We start from the raw sequence: 23,622 nt of genomic DNA, 5'->3' as shown, positions 1-23,622 counted from the left end.
ACAACAACTTATGTTTAGTCTTGAGTCAAGCACCAATCTAGTCTCCCGCATCCCATTTATGAGATTACATTGGGTATGTTGTTATTAAAGTGTCTAATATTACTTTTGTATTTTGGGTCATATTCAATGATAATAAACAGAATTCCTTATTCAAATTATGAGATTCTTTAATGATCAACAATTAAGGCAAGCCAATTTCTTTGTAGTCATTCTTTTTAATCATTGAAATATGGTCCATTTACAATTATTGCATTCTTGATAGACGCAATCAATGAAATTTTAATGACTATTGGGAAGTTTGGAAGAATAGGAATTCTTACATTTCTAGTAACCTATTTGTCTAGACACTTCTGATAGGTTAGGATAATGCACAAAAAAGGCAATCCTTTTTACATTCGAGGTGTTTGGCCGAAAAAAGAAGTCCTTTTTAGCATATACAAGACAAAACATAGGTTTTTTTTCTCCAAAAGTACTATGAACATACAATACAAAACACAGGTTGTTTTTCTCCAAAAAGTAATATATAATAAATGATTTGATTTGAAGCGCATAAATTATTTGTTTCCTTAACCACGAGAGACTCTTTTGATCAATCCTTGGATTAGAGAAAGCTTTAGCACTAGAATTATCTCGAAAATTTTAACTTGTTCAAGTTATACTCATCTAAAGACAACAACCTACCCAAACTTTACTCATACCTTGTACATATAGAAAATATTGTTTCCAGACACATTCTTGAATCAATTAAAGGATATCAAAGTGGTTAAACTCATCAAATTGAAACACTACATCAAATTCTATTAGAACTATGAACAACAATTTGAACCCTAAAAGATAGTACAAAGGAACATATTAGGAAGAGGAAAATTTGTTTACCTAATTCATATAGATGTTTGTCATTGGAGGTTGTTGTAGATTGTCAACAGCCAAAAGTAAACCCTGGGGATTATTCTACCTTTGAATATATATAGAGGGAAGATATGATAAGTGAGAATTTTTTGAAAAAAAAATATTTATCATACTTAGAATATTAGAAATGTTTTCATTCCATGAAGCCAATTTCAATAAATTTTATGTCGAATGACTAACCTATCCTCAAGGCTTTCGCTATATCAATTTGAGCTGAATTTTATCTAATATGTAGAAGACATATTCAGAATTTAAACAAAAGATTTAAATTTGGTATTATATCAGAAGACATTTAATTTAATGGATTTGAAATTTATTTATTAAAATATTGTTAGTTAATTAGTATGGATCATGGATGAATGCCAAATCAATATTGATACAACAAAATGCCTTTTACATGAAATGATTAAAATTAATATTTTATATTCTATATTCAATATTCATTTACGAGACATAAATCACTATTTTTTAGAAGTCACAATTTTAAAGACCTAAATTCAAATTTTATTAGTATGTACATTTTTTGGAATTTCATTTTAATTGGTTGGTGTTTTATTCCATGAAGTTACAATACTATAATCTTCATTTTTTAAAAGTTACATTTTACTAAGACATAAATCCTAATTCGTTTAGTACGTATATTTTATTTCAAATTTAACTTTTTGGTGTTTTAGGTCATGAAATTACAATACATAAACCTAATTTTATTAGTAGTTACATTATTTCAAGAGTTCAACCCTAATTTTATTAGTATGTATATTTTCTTCAAGTTGATTGTATTGATGTTTTAGGTCTTGCAGTTACAAAAGATCTAAACCATAATTCTTTAAAAGTTACATTTTTCAAGACTAAACTCTATTTTTATTAGTACGTACAATTTATCAATAACATTTTATTTTTTTGTGGTATTTTTTAACTTGCAGTCGTTACAATACCTAAATCCTAATTTATAAAAAGTTATAATGTTCTAAAGCTAATAACTAATATTAGTTGTACGTACACTTTTGAAGATCTAATCCCGAATTTTATCACTACATACATTTTTTTTAATATGTATTTGTTGAAGATTTTCATATTGGATGAAATAGGGATATGTGGTTTCCTTATATCGAGCTTTGAATATCTACTTCTTATGAGCTAACTTTTAAGGTTGAGTTACGCTCAAAATCTATTTATTACCATAGTGTCGGTACTGGACCATTTTAGGAATAATGTGTAATTTTGTGATCATGAGAAGAAATATATGCTCCATGTGTTAAAAGTTTTTTATGCTACAATTGTTTAATCCTTATCAATTTTAAGTTCTATATATTGACGATATGTCGAAGGTAGAAATATGCATACAATTAGATTACTTCTAGGATAATTACAAGTGATCTATGTAATACTATATTGAATTTGGTCAAAACATGATTAGTATATTATCATTAGTATGTATGACTTAAATACTTATCGAGGAAAGTAAAATAAAAAAAAGATATTTAACTGGTATATGGGACCATATTTTAATCTACTATCTTCACTATTTTAATCAATAAAGTGTAATATATTTCATCTTAGTATAATTATTTACTACAGTAGTAATTAGGGGTATTCATGGTTAAATTTTAATTGGTTATTGGTGAAAATCAAACTAATTTAGTTGGTTGTAAATTTGTAAATGAAAACCAAATCAAATGAAAAATATAACTGTCGATTTGGTTATTGTCGGTCTAGTTCGAGATTTTAGCTTCTTTCACATTAAAAGTAATAATTTTTTAGGATATAGGTATATCAATAAACACACACCTTATACATGAAAAATCTAGAAGAAAGTTATTGTAAGTCAACCAAACATTTAAGCAACACTAGTTATTACTACACGAACAAAGTGTTTCTATTAAGAGATGGTGTAATTATCTTACGTGAGGGACGGTTGATAAATAATGATTTGTTATAGACTTGGACATGAAGTTGTAATAGTTGGACTAAAATATATGTATTGGTCTCGACGAAAGGAGTAAATTTAATAGAGAAAATTATGAGAATAAGCAAACATATACTAGTTCAATTGTTAAAATGTTGTCAATCTGTGTTTAAAGAATCTTACTGCTTCCTACAACTTTGCTGAAACACCAAGTTACCAAAGTTAAATGAACCAATGAAGAATAGAAGAACAAAAATTAATTCACAAAACTAAAATATGTAACATATACAAGAATCTGGAAAAATACAAAGAAAATCAAGCCCACTAAATGCACAGTGTCTCCTTAAGGAAATTATTCCCCTCTAGTATCCGAGGTTTAATTTTGAATTTGTCCTCCCTGAATAATAATCTTAATCACCAGTGTATTGATACACAAAACTCTAGTGTGAACGAGCCACTCAACGGCAGTAAAATACACTTTAAAATACTAGATTTAGTATTAGTAGAAGAAGTCTAGAAATTGGTTCAATTCAAAATGAGAAGAAATCCCTTAATTCATAGAAAACAAAGGGTATTGTGAAATGGTTCTTATTGTACCTTACTTGAAAGGTCACAAAACATTGAAAATTTACAATCTTTCAAAAAGATCACAACCTGTTATAAATGTCAGAACTTTTCATAAAAGAAAGACACAACTTTCAAAAAAGACACAACTTTTCATAAAAATAGCAACTATTTATAAAACTATATTCTATCCTACATGCTTAGTACCTTTTAAGTACTGAGAAATACATGCACTACATCTTATCGTGATATAGGTTTAGGTTCTCCTCATCAAGATCACGCTTAGATCAATTATTATCTCTAGTTCAACAAAATCAGTAGTGAGTCATCATTCTCTAAGGATAATAGTCATGAGTATATTTTTAGTATTTTTATTCATTTATTATTGTTTTAAATTCTTGCACTAAGTCGAGTCTTTTTCATGGGTGTGAAATGCACCACATCTAATGAGAGGGAGTCTATGAGGTGTTTTAGGGAAAAAATGACTTTCTTGACATTCTTATCGTGCATAAGGTATGATCTAATTCCATTCTAACTCGACGTTCTTCATTTCATATCATGCCTCATCGTAGAGCTAATGCCAGGAATACGAATGCCATGAATGCATACGCAGCTCCTCCAGTCCCAAATTAGGAAGTCTCCAATACTGAGTTCAAGAACGACATTCAGATGTTGTCTTAGAGTGTCGCCAAAAAGAACAATCAGTGGGTTCAACCTTATGTGAATGCAAATGGTGGATCAAAAAAGGACAGGGTCCGTAACTTTGTTAGGATGAATCTTCCTTAGTTCTTAGGAGCATAGGCTAGTGAGGTTTGAAAATTTCTTAGATTAGATCAGGAAGATCTTTGAGGTGATGAAGGTCACTAGGAATGATCGTGTTGAGTTGGCATCAAACCAGCTAAAAGATGTTTCTCATATCTGGTATACTCAGTAGAAGGAAAATAGGGGTACAGATGCAACTCCTATTGCCTGGGATTGCTTCAGCGAGACCTTTTTAGACATGTTTTACCCAATAGAGTTGAAAGAACAAAAGGCCCAGGAATTCATGAACTTAAGGCCAGGTAACATGACAGTCCAAGAGTATGGAATCAAGTTTACCCAAATCTTCAGGTATGGTCCTCACATTGTTGCTGGCTCCACGGCTTAGGTGAATATGTTCTTGCATGGAGTGTCAAATTTGTTGAAAATAGAGTGCAGAAATGCTATGTTTCTGAGAATATGAACATCTCAAGGCTAGTGACTCTTGCTCAGCAGGTTGAGAGTGACAAGCTTATGGAACGTTAAATAAGAAGCCTAGGGTTTGGAACTATGACTAGTCTAAGCAGACGTCAAGTTGTGGAAATTGCTCACACTTTCACCAAAAGTCTTTGACTAAAAACCCTATATCAGCTAGTGTTCCATCCTCCAAGAAAAAGTATGATAAAAAGGTTAGCGCACCATGATCTAAGTCTTAGGAAAGTTTTTCAGGTACCAAGACTTACCCCACTTGTCCTAAGTTTAGTAAGAACCATCTAATCGAATGCCTCGTAGGAAAGGAAAGAAAGATGCTCTGGGTGCGGTTAGTCTGGTCCACAGGTTGAGGGGTTGTCCTTCTAGACATGATCAAGTAGGTGGTAATGGTACATATCACTCTACAACATCAACAGCCCTAGTAAGTCGCCCGACTCAACAGCGTAACTCATCTGGTACAGGTGGCAATTAAAGCTAAAATCGTTTGTATGCTCTTAACGCTCGCCAGGATCAGGAAGGTTCTCCTGATGTAGTTAGTGGTACTTTACAAGTCTTTGACCTTGTTATTTGTGCATTCTTAGATCCAAGGGCTACTCTTCCATTGTAAGTCCTTACATAAAAGTCCAAATTAATGTTAGTCCAAAAACTCTCTAAGAACCTTTCTCACTCTCTACTCCAATTGGTGACCCAGTTATATCTAGACGGGTATATAGAAATTTCCTGTTACAGTCTCTCAGAGAGTCACCTTAACAGATCTTTTAGAGTTAGAAATTGTTGAATTTTATGTCATTCTAGGCATGGATTGGGTACATGTTATGCCTCAGTCAATTGTAGAACTAGGATTATTCCTTTACAGTTTATAAATGAACCAATCTTAGAGTGGAAGGGTAGTAGCTTTGCGCATATGGGTGGATTCATTTATTACTTTAAGGACAGAAGGGTGATCTCTAAGGGTTATCTCTATCATCTAGTTCGGGTTAAGGATTCTAGCTCTGAAACCCCAATTCTTGAGTCAGTTCTAGTAGTAAGTGTATTTCCTGAAGTGTTTCTAGAAGATCTTTACGGACTTTCTCTAGAAAAGGAAATCAACTTTAAAATTGATCTCCTTCTAGATAACCAGCCTATTTCTATTCCTCCTTAAAGAATGGCTCCAGCAGAGCTTAAGAAATTGAAAGATTAGTGGAAAGACCTTCTAGATAAGGGTTCCATCAAACCTAGTGTTTCACCATGGGTGCACCTATGTTAATCATAAAGAAGAAATATGGGTCAATCAGAATATGCATTGACTATAGACCGTTGAACAAGGTCATAACTAAGAATAAGTATTCCATCGCTAGGGTTGATAACTTTTTTGACCAACTTCAGTATGCTAGTGATTTCTCAAAGATAGACCTCAGATCGGGTTATCAAAACCTCAGAGTCAGAAACAGTGACATTCCAAAAACAATCTTCAAAACTTGGTATAGTCATTATGAATTTATATTTATGCTGCTTGGACTAGCAAATGCTCTTGCATCTTTCATGGATTTGATGAATAGAGTATCTAAATAGTACCTGCAGTTGTTCATTATCGTCTTTATTCATGATTCCTTATTTCCTCTAGGAATGAGGAAGAAGATGTGAGTCATTACTGATTTATTCTGTAGACTCTCAAGATTGACAATTATTCACTACGTTTAGCAAATGTGAGTTCGGGTTGCAATATGTTACTTTCCTAAGTCATATTGTATCTAGCGATGGAATCTGAGTAGATTCGTAGAGAAGCAATGAAATAATGGACTAAACCTACCTTTGCTAAAAATATTAGAAGTTTCTTAGGTATGAAGAGTTATTACATAAGTTTCATGGAAGGATTTTGATACATAGCCTCACCATTCACTAGGTTGACTCAGAAGATGGTCAAGTATCAACAGTTAGATGATTGTGAGATAAGTTTTGCAAAATTGAAAAATAGATTGTCTACAACTCCTTTCTTGACTCTAGTAGATGGTTCAGATGGTTATGTCATTTGTTGTGATGCATCTAGAGTTTTCCTAGGTTGTGTGTTGATGTAGAAAGATAAGGTTATAGCTTATGCTTATAGACACTTTAAGGTGTATAAGATGAACTATCAAACTCATGACCTCAAGTTTGCAGCAATGGTGTTTGCACTCAAGATTTACAGACACTAATTGTATAGTGTTCATGTAGATGTGTTTAGTGAACATAAGAGCATCCAATATGTGTTCAGCAGAAAGAGGTGAATATTTGCCAGAAGAGATGGCTTGAGTTCTTTAATGATTATGATATGAGTGTACATTACCGTCCTGATAACGCGAATGTAGTGGACGATGCTCTTAGCAGATTATCTATCGTTATTGTAGCCCATGTTGAGGAAGAAAGGAAGGAACTAGTGAAGGATGTTAACAGGCTTTCTAGATTGGGAGTTTGCCTTGTGAGCATATCAGACAGTGGTGTAATACTTCAGAATGGGACGGAATCTTCTTTAGTAGTGAAGGTTAAGGAAAATCAAGATAGTGCTCCAATCTTTCTTGAACTTAAGAGTGCAGTCCATAATCAAATAGTGGAGGTTTTCTCCCAAGGGGGAAATAGTGTACTTCGCTACCAGGTAGATTGTGTGTTCCTGATGTGGTTGAGTTGAGAAAGAATATTTTTGTTCAATCCTATAACTCCAGATATTTTATCATCTAGGTGCCACAAAAATGTACCTCGATCAGCGGGAAGTCTATTGGTTGAATGGAATAAAGATAGATATAGAATATTTTATGAGTAAGTGCCCCAATTGCCAGCAAGTCAAGAAGAACATCAAAAACAAGGGGGTATGACTAAAGGGATCAACATTCCTCATTGGAAGTGGGAAATTATAAATATGGATTTCATCGTAGGTTTACCTCAAATTCGCACAAAATATGAATCCATTTGGGTGATAATTAACATGATGACTAAGTCTTCTCACTTTTTAGCAGTCAAGACTACATATTCGGTGAAGGACTATGCTAGGTTATTCATTGATGAAATTGTGAGTTTGCATGGGGTTCCTTTCTTTATCATCTCATATAGAGGTCCTAGTTTACCTCTCATTTGTGGAAGTCATTTTCAGAAGGGTCTCGGTACTCATGTTAACCTAAGCACAACATTTCATCCGCTGATAGATAGATAGGAAGAACATACTATTCATACCCTAGAGAATATATTGAGAGATTGTGTGATCGATTTCAAAGGTAGTTGGGATGATCGCCTTTCTCTTATTGAGTTTGCGTACAATAATAGCTACCATTCAAGCATTTAGATGGTCATTTATGAGGCTCTATATGGGGGTAGATGTAGATCTCATGTTGGTTGGTTTGAAGTAGGTGAAACAACTTTGATAGGGCAAGATTCAGTCATTTATGCTATGGTGAAAGTGCAAATAATTAGAGATTGAGTTAATACAACCCAAAGTCGTCAAACATCTTTTGTATATGTAAGGAGAAGGGAACTAGAGCTCCTAGTTTATGATTGGATTATCTTGAAACAGTGACCTATGAAGGGGGTGATGAGATTTGACAAGAATGGGAAGTTACTTCATAGATATGTAGTCTCTTAAATGATATCGAAAAGGGTGGCAAGTTTGCATATGAGTTGGAGTTGCCAGCAGAATTTGCAGTAGTCCATCCAGTCTTCCACATTTCACTCTTGAAGAAGTGTGTGGTTGATCTAGTCTCAATAGTTACAATAGAGAGTGTGGCGGTGAAAGATAGTCTTTCTTATAAGTATGTACCAGTTGAGATTCTTGAACAACAAGTAAGAAGGTTGTGAAATAAAGAAGTCACTTCGGTCAACGTTTTGTGGAGTAGTCAGTCCGTAGAGAGAGCTACTTGGGAAGCAGAAGAAGACATGAAAGTCAAGTGCCCTCACCTCTTTCCTTTTGATTACGCTCCAGCCTAAGCTAAGTATTTACAGAAATTAAGTTGTAATGTGTTAATCACTTCATTCATTTGGAGTAGCATAAGACTGAGTAGTACTAGGGTTTAGCGTACCAAATTTGTCCTAGAACTACTAGCCTTGTAGGTTGCAAGTCCCCTATGTGGGCATCAGTTTAGTGATCACGCCAACATGCCTTTATAACTCTGGCAGGGTATATTGGATCCTTTCGATGGGATGTATATGTAAGACTCAACATTTAAATCATGTGGTTTTAATATCAGTTATTAGTAGATTCCACAGTTCAGCCAAACTATATTGCATTAACCACATTTATAGTTCTGTTAGTATTCAGTCTGAACCGGTCATAAATTAGGTCATTGCATCTATTAGCTCAGAATCTAGTATATCATGTTTAGAATATTATACTTGCTTTTGTGTTTGTTCAGTTATATTTTATTTCATCTTTATTCTATCCTACATGCTCAGTACTGTTGAAGTACTGACACATACGTGCTCTATATTTTCTTGTAATTTAGGTTCAGGTTCTCAGCATCCAGATCACGCTTAGATCGATTCCCGATCTCTTGTTTAGCAGATTCAGTGGTGAGTCCTCATTTTTAAGGACAATAGTCATGAGTTTATTTTTAGTATTTTTAGACATTTAGTTTCAGTTTTTGCTAGACTTTGCAGGGCCGGTTTCAGAATTTCTAGTCAGTTAGAGGTATTTTGAGACATAGTTATTTTCAGCTAGTAAAGAGTTAATATTTTATTTTTATTGAACTCATCAGTTCCAAATATTTCAGTTATAGTATATAGGTATTTCCCATCTTTTCATTTTAATTATGATTTAGGTTTCGCATCAGTTTATTATCTTTAGTATGTTCATGATCATGCTAACATGTTTAGCTTGGGATCACTTGTGGTCCTAGATCCTACATCCCCTGTCCGCGTCTCGGGGGTATCTCAGGGTGTGACATTTAGTCTTAGGAGGATCACCCTCAAATAAGTGGTCATATAAATTGGTTGAATAGGGACTAGGTTGATATGGGGGTCCTGGCTCATTATGGTATATGGAAGACTTGAGTAAGAGGATTGGATTCTGTAATGTTGAGTGAAAAGATGATTGTTATTTTCGATGTACATGGTACCTCATATGATGTGTAGAAGTCCACTGGATTTAATTCATTTATTGCGTCTAGCATTTGTTTTCAAGAGGAATGTGACTGAGACATTTTAGAAAGACAAGGAACAAGAATTTTGGAGGGATAAAGATTATGGTTTTTAATTTATTTAGGGAGTCTAGCATTTTACATTAAAGAGTCTTTAAAAGTGAAGAGATGGAGTAGAGGGAAGATGTATAAAAAGAAAGTTAAAGATGTGTTAGGTCCCTGAGTAGATATGTTGCTTTGACTTCAAGTTATGCATGAACAGTGAAAATGGACGATGATTGAAATGTGGAGATCTCAATGATTATCATTTAACAATTTAAGAAAATTGTAGAAGGTGTCAACACTTAGTCAGGACCAAGTCCCTTAGTACAGAAGAAGCGCAATCTTTGAATCGTTCTAATAATTTCTTGCTCCGGTAATTTTCCATGAGTATGTACCTACAACAAGTATAGATCCAAACGAAGATTTGATGCCTTCTAATATTGGTAGGTCAGTTCGTTTTCATCATGCATAACATCAATCTGTTACTTTCAAATTAACCTTTACTGAGGGCTTTTGTGAAAATCTTTGCAATCTGCTCTGAAACTCTACTGAACTGCATGTTCATGTTCCCTTTTAAACATTATCTCTCAAGAAGTGATGTCTGATATAAATGTGTTTTGGTTCTCTTGGGCTTAACTACATTCTTTCTTATGTTGACAACATTGGTATTGTCACACATGAGTGGAATGGTAGGACCAAGTACTGAAATATCTTCAACTTATTGCTTGATCCATAGGATTTGGGAACATCATGGTGCAGCCGATACTTATTTAACTTCATCCGTAGAGAGGGACACTGAGTTTTACTTCTTTATTCCCACTGCAATAAGTAAAAAACCCAAGAAGCTTGCCATTTCGACCGTGCTATTTATCTCCACTTGATGACCTTCAAAATCATCATCTACATACCAAATTAGATCAAAGCAGTCTCTTGGTGGATAGAAGAGTACCGGGTCCATGACATCTTTAGATACCTCAGAATCTGATTGAGTGCTTCCAAATGTAATTCCCTCGGACATGTCAGGAACCTTGTACACATAACCAAATTAGAGAGAGCACTTATTCATAGATATAGAAGATATCCAATAATTCTTCTGTAAATGGTGTGATTCACTAAGGCATCTGACTCATCAGCTTCAATTTTTGAGTTTGTATTTACGGGGGTGTCAATAGGCTTTGAGTTAGCCAGATGAAACTTCTTTAGCAACTCCTTTATGTACTTCTCTTGGAAGATTGAGTTGTCACTTGATGTTTGCTTAATCAACAATCCTGAGAAGAATTAAAACTCTCCCCTCATGCTCATCTCGAATTCATTTACCATAAAGATGGCAAACTCTTCACAAAGAACCACGAATGTGGCTCCAAAAATAATGTCATCCACATACATTGGGGTAATGAGAAGTTCATTGTCCCTTTTCTTTAGAAATAGTATGTTATCTATATTTCCCCTTTTGAATTCATTCTTCAAGCGAAATTTAGGCAAAAAGATCATGATAAGCTTTTGGAGCTTGTTTTAGTCCATACAGGCAGTGTCGAGTTTAAAAACATGGTTTGGATAGTCCGCATCCTCAAAGCCAGATAGTTGTTTCACATACACTTCTTCCTTTAGATCATAATTTAAAAAACCCTTTTTACATCCATTCAGAAGAGTTTGAATTTTTTAAAGGTTACAAAGGAAATAAGAATTCTGATGGCTTCCATTTAGCAACATGAGCAAATGTTTCATCACATTCTATGCCTTTCGCTTTATTATAGTCCTGAACAATCAGTCTTGACTTGATCCTCGTAATGACTCCACTCTCATTTAGTTTATTCCTTAACTCCCATCTAGTCCCTATAGTGGTTTTGTCACCAGGCTTAGGACCAGGTGCTATACTTTACTCTATTCAAACTAACAGTGTTCCTCCAGTATTGCATTAACCGAGTCTACATAATTCAAGGTCTCCTTCAGATTTTTGGGCTCAATGGTTGATATAAATACTGAAAATGCAACCAAATTTCTAGTCTTGGACCTTGTTTTCATTCAAGAATTCAATGTTGAAATAAGGTTATCAAGAGGATGAGATTATTGATGCTTTCATCTTAATTTAGAGTTAAGGGGTTGAGGTTGATGTATCTACTCTTGTTCATTCTCGGAGTCATCACTTTCAAATCGAGGTGACTGTTCCTAGCCTGCTTTACTTGAAGGAGCAGGTCCATCTTCAATCTTGTTAACTCCACTACTCCTATCAGATTGACCGGATTGGGTAGTATCAGAGTGTTTAACTTCTCTAGCCCATGTATCACTCTCTTCATTTGACTATGAATCAACTCCTCAAGTTCATCATCATTTTTCTGCACCAGGTTCGTTAATTCACAACCTTTATAAATAATTACATGAAAACATTCTTCAATGCACAATGTTCTCTTGTTGAAGACTACATAGGCTACACTCGAGGATGAGTACCCTACAAACACAAATTCATCATTTTGAGGATCATATTTTTCTAGATCATCGTTACCGTTGTTCAGCACAAAACAGTTGCACCTAAAACCCTAAAATAACTTAGGTTGGGAGTTGTTCAATAACGACCTTATCAAACTCATGTAGGTGGCGTAGAATACAATGTTAACTATTTCAGCCCAAAAATTTTGAGCGAGGTCTATATCTATGAGCATGGTTCTGGAAATATCAACTAGAGTTATGTTCTTCCTTTCAACAACATCATTTCGTTGAGGTTTTTTGGGAGTTGAGAATTTATGATGACTACCATTTTCAGCTTATAAGGTATCAAGCTTTCATTCTAAAACTTAGTTCCGTTATCAGAACTATCCCTGCAATCGTGAAGTTAAGCTTTGTCCTAATCACTTTAAAGAATATTATCAACACATTAGCTGTTTAACATTTGGACTTGAGGAACAGAGTCCAAGTTAATCTTGAGTAGTCATCAACAGTTACCAAAATGTACTTCTTTCCATCTCCACTTTGAATCTACACAGGCATGCACAGATCCATGTGAATCAACTATAGAGCTTGTGATGAGATTACTTGGTCCTTTTTCTTGAATAAGGATGTGCTATGTTTCCCTTTGATATATGCATGACACACTTTGTTGTTATTCAATTTTAGCTTTGGTATGCCTCGAACCAAGTTCACAGTGACAAGTTTGTTTAGTTGAGAAGAGCTTAATGACCTAACCTCTTATGCCATAAGTTGGCATTTTAAGTTTGAGTATTAAAAAATGTCAGATAATCTCTTTGAGCAGTATTCAGGTCTTCCACATACATATAATTCCGCTTTTTGGCCGCCAGGATCACCTCCTTAGTCGACAAGCTTGTAACAATGCATTTTTTAAATATAAATCTGACCTTGTTTCCTTTGTCGCATATTTCAGAAAAAGTAAGAGGATTGTATTTCAATCCACTCACCTAATAGATATTTTCAATAGAGTGTTCAAGTGATTTTCCGATTCTGCCTACTCTAAGAATATATCCCTTCTTTCCATCAGCAAAAGAAAGACCTCCACGTTTATGTGACATGAGAGAAATGATGTTTTGAGACTTCCTAGTAATGTTCTTCGAGCGTCCACTATCCATAAACTAACACTGGTTATTGGATTCTTCACTCTCCTACAACAAAGATCATTCGTTAGACTTGGGAACCCAATTAATCTGAGTTCCCAATAAGCTGATAAGGCCATAATAATAGTGTTTTTTGCCCGATGAGGCAGGTTGGTTCTTGTCTTGTTGAAGGACTAAAAAATAGGACCAGGTCCCTTATTTTGAGTTATTTTCTATCTAGAGTAGACCGAAAATTTTGTTGTGAAACTTTCCAGGCAGGATACTCCCTTTTCAGGAGATCGTTGCGACCATAATGAAGACACAATATATTATCTGACACCGATACATATTTATTATGGGGATTGTAGGAAGAACTAATGTTTAATCTACCTTACCGCTTCCTGTTGTAGTAGCTTTGACTAGTGATGTTAGAAAGTAACTTGGTGGATCTAGTCCATTTTAGAGCATTTTTCAGTTCTTGTCTAGGATGCACTAGGTCCCTTTAAATTTGATCATTCTTCGCTAATGCTAGTGAAAGTGTACTAATTTCTAGCTCTATTTTCACAGTAGCCTCCCCTTTTATTTTCCCAGATTTCTTATTCATTATGCACAATTGTTCCGTGAGTTCTAGATTTTCACTTTCTAGAAATGTCAACTATTCCTAGATAATAGATATGTTGAATATCATGGTTGTGTTTTTCTTCACTAAACATATCTAGATTGTTTCCCATAGAGTCCTTTTCAGTTGTTAACTCTCAAAAAAATTCAGTCAGAAACCCAATTAGATTTCTTAACCTTCAAACAAAATAAATATTTAGTTTAGTTTAATGTCCACGAATATTACCTTTTCTTCATTATCCTCGTTATTTGATTGATCCATGATTGAGAAAATTCTATTAAATACATTTTCATCAACTTTAAATGCAACATGGATGCATCATATGAATATTTTAATTCTCCTAGCTTGCTTGACAAGTCACCACAAACAGAAAATGTTTTCTACACAACATATTCAACTTCAACTTTTCTTGCCTTCTTCTTAGGTACTTCTATGTTTTCACCTCCAAGTCTTGGACACTCTTTGATTCCAACCTAGTCCATTAGACAGTGTCTCATGAAGTGTCCAGCCTTTCCACACTTCTGACAGAAGTCACTAGCATTTGCATCCCGGGGAGAAGTCCCTCCCTTGTGAAAACCTCCATGTTTTCTCATGATTTTTGGAATATCTTGGTGAAATAAGATTTATCTTCCACTTCAATAAGGATTTCCCCTGACGAAGAATTAAGGTCTAGAGACTTGTATTTCTTTAACTCCTTCTTTAAATTATCTTGGTTCATGTTCATTTCATTGGTCTGAAGGTTACCAGTCAAGACATCCATTATCAGCACTTTTGGGTCATTTGCTTCAGTAATGGCATCTACCTTGATGGCCCATAACTTAGAGAGATCCACATCCAACACAATGTCCCATAGCTCGTCATCCATAATTATTAAAAAGTCTTCCATCCTTGTTTTCCACCATCTACAGAACTGGCCATTGTAACGAGGTGGTCTTATTGATAATTTTCATTCTTCCAGATTCAATGGAGTAGCCATCCTTTTGTAAAAGTCTCCATTAGTGTTAACCAGCTAGAGAGAACTTGATCTGATACCAATTGATAGAATATGTGTGTCCAGTATCAATCAATTGATCATGTCTTTTGACAAAGTATTAATCATAATGAATAGTAAATAACAAAATCAAGGCAACACAAAAAGCTTGTGTAGAAACCTCTTTGCTCAAGGGAGTAAAATCATGACCTGTCCCATATGATTTTCAACTCTTTTCACTAATCTCTTCAAGCAAAAGTGAAACACAAATACAATGTCAAATGAAATTAGGCTATTAACCTTCACGCTAAGTAATAATTCTATTACTTACTCAACCTAAAAACATTCCAAACTACTCGCTAAGAAATCAACCCTAGAAACTTTAACTAAGCAAATACACAACTACCCACTAAATAAACAAGCTCCTAGATGACTTAGACTTTTCAGTAAGCACATACAACTGTCACGATCCAAAAGTACCCTTAAAAGATAGGGTAACCTATAGGTTGTACAATTGCGTACTTGACCCTTTGGGGTTTTTTTACTAGCATACTAGCTATCATTCACTGCATAAGACATGAAAAGTAGTGCGTAATGAAATTTTTCTACGAAAATTATAATAAAAAGGAAATATCTTTTATAAATACTAAAGAGTAGTCTTGTCGTAATAGGCCAACTTAAAGACACAACATAAATATCTTTGGGACACGATCCTTTACATTGAAAGAAGTACATAATAAGTCTTAATGGTAGAAACTAAAGAAATAGAATTTTACCCTCGAATATATGAGGACATACTTAGTCTTGAGAGAGTCGATTCCCAAGCTTTGCCTTCTAGTCTTCTTCTTGCCTCCAACCTATTCTTATAGAGTTTAGAAAAGTATGGGGTCAGTAAAGAAAATTTACTAAGTATGGCATATGTAAAAACATCCAAAAATGGACATTTTAGTAAAATAAACTTTCATTAAATAAGTAAAACCTTCATGAATGTCGAATTAAAAATAGAATAAGAATTATCATTTAGCACATAATGAAAGATTTCTACAATTTTAGCACAAGGAGTCACTTTGCATTGAATCTCCAAAAATATTATAGTGAAACCCATTTTACAATGAACCCATTCATACCACAACACAGTGAACTCATTTCCTTTGAAGTTTCCGTAACCAAGTTATCCTATGACTCACTAAGGTAAGACATGAAGGAACCACCCATACACCCCCTTCAATACACACCTAGATGATCCTTAAGACTATCAACCATAGGCTTACCTCGCACGGAAAACAAGTCCACATTCTAGACTAGACACTAGAAGAACATTCATACATTAAGGACTTCATGTAAGTGTCCTACTCCAATGGGACTTGTAAGTTACACTAAGTGCAATGATAGAGTAGCGTCGGATACTACTACTCCCACTTAGTGCTCATTAAGGATATCCTTGAATTAAATACACTACATTAGTCATTCATAACTTCATTATATAAGACTTAACTTTAAAATGGTTCCTTAAAATTAGAACTTAAGTCATCTAAATTCATTTGCAATGCATAATATCTCATTCATACACTTCATATAAAAACACACCAAGACTACCCTTTTGGAATGTCTACTTACTGCAATGGATAAATAGCGTCTCATAACACCACCTACCCTAAGTAGTGCATTCTTTTAGGAGACATAGTTCATTACATATTAACACATTCATACATTAAGACCCAAAAACACACCAAGATCCCCCTTTCGGATTGTCTACTTAGTACAATGGATATATAGTGTCCCATACCACCACATACCCTATGTAGTGCATTGTTTTAAGAGACTTAGTTCATTACATTCTTTTGTGAGGGATAGCATTAACCGACATTGACCATGAGAGCTAGACATGGAATATTGATACTACCACTATCGGATGAGGGATCTCTAGGCCACTTTCATAGGTAGGGTCATTCTCTTAGATTTTACATGGCTTATCCAATAGCTAAACCTATGCGGGTGCATAGTTAAGGGATAAGGATATTGCTACTAAGTAACTCACTCTCTACTCACAAGGAGTACTCATCTCAAGAGGTACATTGGGTACAATATCTCTACTCACAATATGCACCCACCGCTTCTTCAAATCCTCTCGATTCTATGCATAATTTCCCATGGAGTCTTAAACATTCATTACTTTAGGTCAAGGTATAGATAATTAGCACCACATCTCAACTCACGAAGGATATTTATCCCTAGAGGTCACATTGGAAAACCACATCTCAACATACAATAGGTATCCGAACTCCAACCTATCTTAGAAATATCTTGGGAATAATGAGGCCTACACCCCCCTCACTGACGGGCCATTGCCAAGTCGACACCCCTTAGATGGGGTCCGTCGGTTGGCGCTAAGCCTCCATTTTGTGCAGGATTTTCTATAATTTCAGTTCCAATCGATGCCCAAGGTCGCTTGACCAACGGTCCATCTCTTGTGGTTGTCATTGGTCACTACTTGGCAGCATCCTACCAAAGGGATGGGGTGCTCTTGTAGGGCCCCTTATGTGCCTTACGTGAAGTCGTACACGGAAATTAAAATCCTATACATATTCGTCTAGGTCCTAGGAACATCCCACATCAATTTCAATAAAAATGAAAACTTAAATTTCGATAAAACACATGAGAACACACAAGCACTTTTTTAAGGAATATCTTCCGAATGTCATGGACATTCTCGAACGTTTGACCTCCAAGCCTTACCAAACTTCATACACTGCCTAAGAACATCATTATTATTTATTTTAATGCAAAACTAGGTCATGAAACATTTAAAAAGCTCTAGTTCACCTTAGTTCATTTTATGGAGTTACAACAATACTTCCTACTAAATTAGTTACGCATAACCAATTTAGACTTTTACAAACCGAACAAGAGATCTGAATCCTTTATAGATTAGGAACACATTTACAAAGTAAGGATTGAGGTATAAGTCCTAAGACACTATGACAGTTGAAGCTCGATCAGGTCCCTGGAGTGCTTTTGGATAATACTTTACCATGATTGTCTTTGCTTGTGTACTTGAGAATTTTGAAGATGCAAAAATTAACGTTTGATCTATTTAACATAGCCTTTTATGAATAATAAACCAAACATTCGAGCCCATGCTATTAGTTGAGGTTTTTGCCACAGTTGGATATTATGCACTAACCAATTGTACTTTTTATAGCCTGATATTTGTTATCAGGTCCCTTCACAAGGTCCCATGGATTTGTCAAATCATCAAAACTGCCAATAACACATATTTATTTCCCCACTATCTTTGTATTTATTGTAAGGATGACTTCTTCACATATAAGTATAGGTGGTTTTCCTTTGTTTTTGATACAAGAAAATGTAGATTGCATGAAAGTTAGTTATAAAATAGATATTCATTAGTTGAAAGGGAGTGTTTTTTTTTTTGGACTCAACTCGTATCCAGATTTATTTGAGTTATACTTTGTGAATTAGCTATTGTAAGTTTTCCCCCATATTTTTATGCTAAAAAGCCAAGTGAAACCATGTTATAACTAAATTTGAGAACAATTCCTATTGTGTTTATAACTATTTAGTTTTGTTTATGTTAATTAGGATAACAAAACTGTTATGTGTTGTAAGTTTGAAAGAATGTGTATTAGAACTCTGAACGTAATGAAATAGACGGGAATCGAGGATGAAGTTAGAACCAAGTGTGCATGTCTCAAGAAAAATATGACTACAAAAATAAATTTTGAATGAAAAGCCTCCGAAAAGACTCCATGTCGCGAAGCTATCATGGATCAGGATAAGATGCAAAATGGGCGAGTCTTCCTTGACTTCGTTTTGCGGACCTGTAGAACAAAATTTTGCTGCGCTTTCCAAGCGATAATGAATTCATTTTTTTGGTTGTACAATTATTCCTTTTTAATATTTTTGAGGACAATACATAATGACTTTTTTCTTTAATTTCTAGGGTTGATTCCTACTCTTTTTCATCTTTTCATTTCAGGAATGTATTTTAAGATCCAAACTTTGTGAATCTAATTATTGAGTATCTAAATCTCTTTGTTCTTGGGTTGAAGATACGAATGATTTTTTAGTATCAAATATATGATGAAGTTTGGTTATCGTTAAAAGTTATTCTTTTCTTTTTAAATATACTATCTTAATATTTCAACACCATTAGAATCAAAAATAATATATTTTGTTGAACTCGGGAGTGGAATTGAGAGATATGATGTGGAATACAATAAGTATGATATTTCTTTGCACAAAGATGATATTCTATATGTATCTAAGTTAGAGATTTACCTAATTACCATGCTTGATACTGAAACAAGATGAAATCTTAATGCTCCGTAGTTATATCAATCTATTCCCCACTTAACGATGTAGTTAGATTGTCAAAGTGATAGGTGGTTTGAGGTCAGGAAATCATAATCATATTATTAATCTTGAGAAATAATAATTTGATGACCATGTAAATTCTACAGTGAAAGATACTATGCATAAATTCTTATTTTTGCTACAGCCTTCGAATTTTCCAAGTCATAAACATAATTCTAGTTGAAACTGAATTGTTACTAGTAAACTTAGTTAATTTTATTATTGCAATTTTTAGTATAAAATACCAATTAAAATCTCTCCACATGCCTGCATTAAATTGTAGTTACAAGCAAAATTGAATATATGCTAATCATGAATCATTTGGGTTCAATAAACTATCTCTTAAGAGTCACTATATTACTTGTCTGATCATGTACACTTGTGTGTGCTTCTGGAAGCAACATTGTATCATGTAGGAGACAAGTCAATAAGACTAATGCAGGACCATGAAAGATCTATTGCAGTAGGTTTAAATGAAAATTTTACTTAAATAATATACTATTTGATAAATTACACTTTTTAATGTTACTTTATATTTATTACCATTTAATACATCACTAGGTTTAATAACCATTTGATATAATCAGAGTATACAATTTTTCAAAAATAATTTTGGGACGAGTCCCAAGGCGATTCTCGGGGCGGGGCATATGAGAAATCTCTGGGGCATAAATTAAAAACATAGATCAATAAGGCGTAAGTCCTTAAATTTGATGCGTAAGCCCTAAATATAAAATCGCATGTCCTGGGCGTAAAATCGTACACCCGGACATTTTTAATATATTTTTGCTTAAAATATTATTATTATTATTGGTGTAATCATTTTTCTCATAAATTATTTATAATATTTTTTTTCTTCATTATTGATTATTAATAGTTATCTCAAATAAAAATCATAGATAATTCAAATGTTTAGTTTTGCTTATTTTATTAGTCATAAAATTATAAAAAAAATTAATTTACATGAAACTACGCCCTGTCGATCCGTGAGTCTTACCTCTCGCCCTGTACTGTATGAAACGCCTTCCTCATGCCCCCACCTTTTTAAACACTGCGAGTGTGTGTGTATACACGCACTCAGAGACACACACTCACAATTTGGTGGTATCTAGAAGGAAAACGCCACTTCAGTGAAAACAATACTACGCTACTCCTTGATATTATATTAATTAAGAAAACTACATGTATTACAACTCAGACGTGGCAGGATAATTGTTCCTATAAGTTAGTGATTAATGGTAATTTCTTCAGACTGTAGTTAGCTTAACTATTTAACTAGTATATTTTTGCTTCCACGCGTAATTTTATCTATTAAATTTACTCCTTTCTTCGAGCCCAATACCTATATTTAGTCCAACTATCACAACCCTAATTCTAAGTCCATCGAATTTCATTACTTTAGTCTTTATCCACCCTACCTCACATAAGATTATTACTTTGTCTCTCTTAATTAAATCACTTTGCTCGTGTAATAATAAATAATGTTGCTTAACTGTTCGATTGAATCGATTTAACTTTTTTCTGGATTGTCATGCATTAGGTGTGTATTTATCGAGATACCTATATCGTAAAAGATTTATTACTTTAAAAGTGAAAGAACCTAAAATCCAAAACTAGATCGACAATAATCAAATCGACAGTTGCTTTTTTAGTTTTATTTGGTTTCATTTTAGAAATTTAAAAACCAACTAAATTGATTCTATTTTCATCAATAACCAATACAAATCGAACCGTGAATACTCCTAATTATTACTGTAATAAATAATTATGCTAAGATGAAATATATTACACTTTATAGATGAAATAATAAAGATATTAAATTAAAATATGATCCCGCATACCAGTTAGATATCAAATATTTTTATTTCATTTTTCTTTTACTTTCCTTGATAAGTATTTAATTAAAATTCATACATGCTGATGATTGTATACAAGATAGTATTACATAGATCACTTATAATTACATTACAAGAAATTTGATTGTATACATGAGTGTTTTAAGAGCGGGGGCGTGCGGTGAGACATTTTATGTAGTACAGGGCAAGGCATAAGCCTCAGGACAAGGGGTGTAAGTCCCATGGATCTATCTGGCGTAGTCTCATGTATATTTAATATTGTAAATTTATTGCTATAAAATAAGTAAAATTAAACGATTTGATGATTTATGGTTTTTATTTGAGATAATTATTGATAATCAATAATGAAAAAAAGTATTGTAATTATTATTTGAGAAATATCATTACACCATTAATAAAAATATGATTTAAAGCAAGAAAAAAAAATTCAAACATGTCTGAGAGTACGTTTTTACGCCCAGGACATGCGCTTTTATTTTCATGGCTTACGCCTCAAATTTTAGGACTTAAACCTTATGGATCTACATTTTTAATTTGCGCCCAAAGCGTTTTTGGTACCCCTACCCCGAGGCTCACCCTAGGGCTATCCCCAAAAACGTTTTTGAAAACATTGGTATACATATTTCTACCTTCGACAAATTGTCAATATATAGAACTTAAAATCGTTAAGGATTTAACACATGGAGCATAATAAATATTAACACTGGAGCATATATTTCTTCTCATGATCACAAAATTACACATTATTCCTAAAACTATCCAGTATTGACATTATGGTAATGAATGAATTTTGAGCCTAACTGAACCTTAAAAGTTAGCTCATAAGAAATAGAAATTTGAAGGCCATATAAAGAAATCACAGATGCCTATTTCATCCTATGTGAAACTCTTCAACAATTACATATTAAAAAATATATGTACTGATAAAATTGGAGATTAGGTCATAGAAAATGTATGACTAATAGAATTAGTGATAAGGTTTAAAACATTATAAATTTTTGTAAATAAGGATTTACGTATTGTAATGACTTCAAGATCGAAAACACCAAAAAAAATTTAAATGAATTTCAAAAACAGTACGTTCTAATAAAAATTGAGTTTAGGTCTTGAAATAATGCAACATCTAAATGATTATGATTTAGATATTTTGTAACAGCAAGACCTAAAACTTCAATACAATGAACTTCAAGAAAATATACGTACTAATAAAATTAGGGTTCAAGTCTTGAAAAAACTATAACTTCTAACAAATTAGGTTTTATGTATTATAACTTCGAGACATAAAAAACCAAAAAATTAAACTTGAAAAAAACAATATACGTACTAAACGAATTAGGATTTATGTATATGTAAAATCTGTTTTAAAAATATTAAGGTTAAAGTATTGGACTGAAAACTTTTCCAATATTCAACAGATTATAAATGTTTGTGTCCCAAAATTATCACTTACCATATCTTCCCTCTGTATATACTCAGAGGTAGAAGTAATCCCTAGGGATTACTTTTGGCTGCTGACAATCCACAAGAACCTCCAATGAACTAAATCTACATGAATAAGGTAAATAATTTTTCTTCTTCCTAAAATGTTCCTTTGTACTATCTTTTAGGGTTCAAATAGTTTTTCATAGTTCTAATAGAGCTTTATGTGGAGAATTTTAATGTTGTATTTCTATTCGATGAGTTAACTTCTTTGATATCCTTAACTTGATTCAAGAGAATGTCTGTAAACAAGATTTTCTATCTGGACAAGGTACACGTAAGGTTTGGAATTTTGTTTTTAGATGAGTTTAGTTTGGCCAAGTTACATTTTTATGAAACAATTCTAGTGCTTAAGATTTCTGTAAGCCAAGGGTTTATCAAAACAATCTTTGGTGGTTAAGGACGCAAATAACTTATGCACTTTTAATCATATCATCTATACAAAAATACTTTTGGATAAAAACAAATTGTGTTTTGTATTCTATGTGCTCAAAAGGACTTTTTTTTTAATCACAACACTTGGAATTTATAAAGAAGCGTCCTTTTTTTTTGTTTTTAGCCTCCAAGAAGCCTCTCGCAAAATAGGCTACTAGAAACTTAAGAATTCCTATTCGTTCAAAACACATACAGAAAACCCATCCTCCCCCCCCCCCCCCCCCCCAAAAAAAAAAGAAAAGGAAAAAGTTAAAGATAATTGGGAATGTCATGTCTCACCTGACTAATTTTCCTATTACAAGGACAAAACCTTTACTTTGCCTATCAAGGTTTAGCATAAAGGAACAAATCACCTAAAGTATTTTTTGTCCTTTTTAGGATTTAAAATCTAGTGTCTATTATATTCTTTCAATTCATTGCTCCCTAGCTTATGGTCTTGTGTGCATTCATACTTACAATTATTTGTTTAGAACTAAAAACATGTGTATGTTTTTTTTCTCCATTTGCGCTTTTCTCTTATAATCCCAACGAACTTTAAAACTCCAACAGTTGACTTGCAATTATAGAATGATTGCAATCTGGCCTGTTATCCCCTTGCTAGTAAAAATAATTTAGAGAGGT

This window comes from Solanum lycopersicum, chromosome 7 (assembly GCF_036512215.1).
Source record: "Solanum lycopersicum chromosome 7, SLM_r2.1".
NCBI lineage: Eukaryota > Viridiplantae > Streptophyta > Magnoliopsida > Solanales > Solanaceae > Solanum > Solanum lycopersicum.
The sequence above is the reverse complement of the archived record's forward strand: the minus strand, read 5'-3'. Positions refer to the sequence as shown.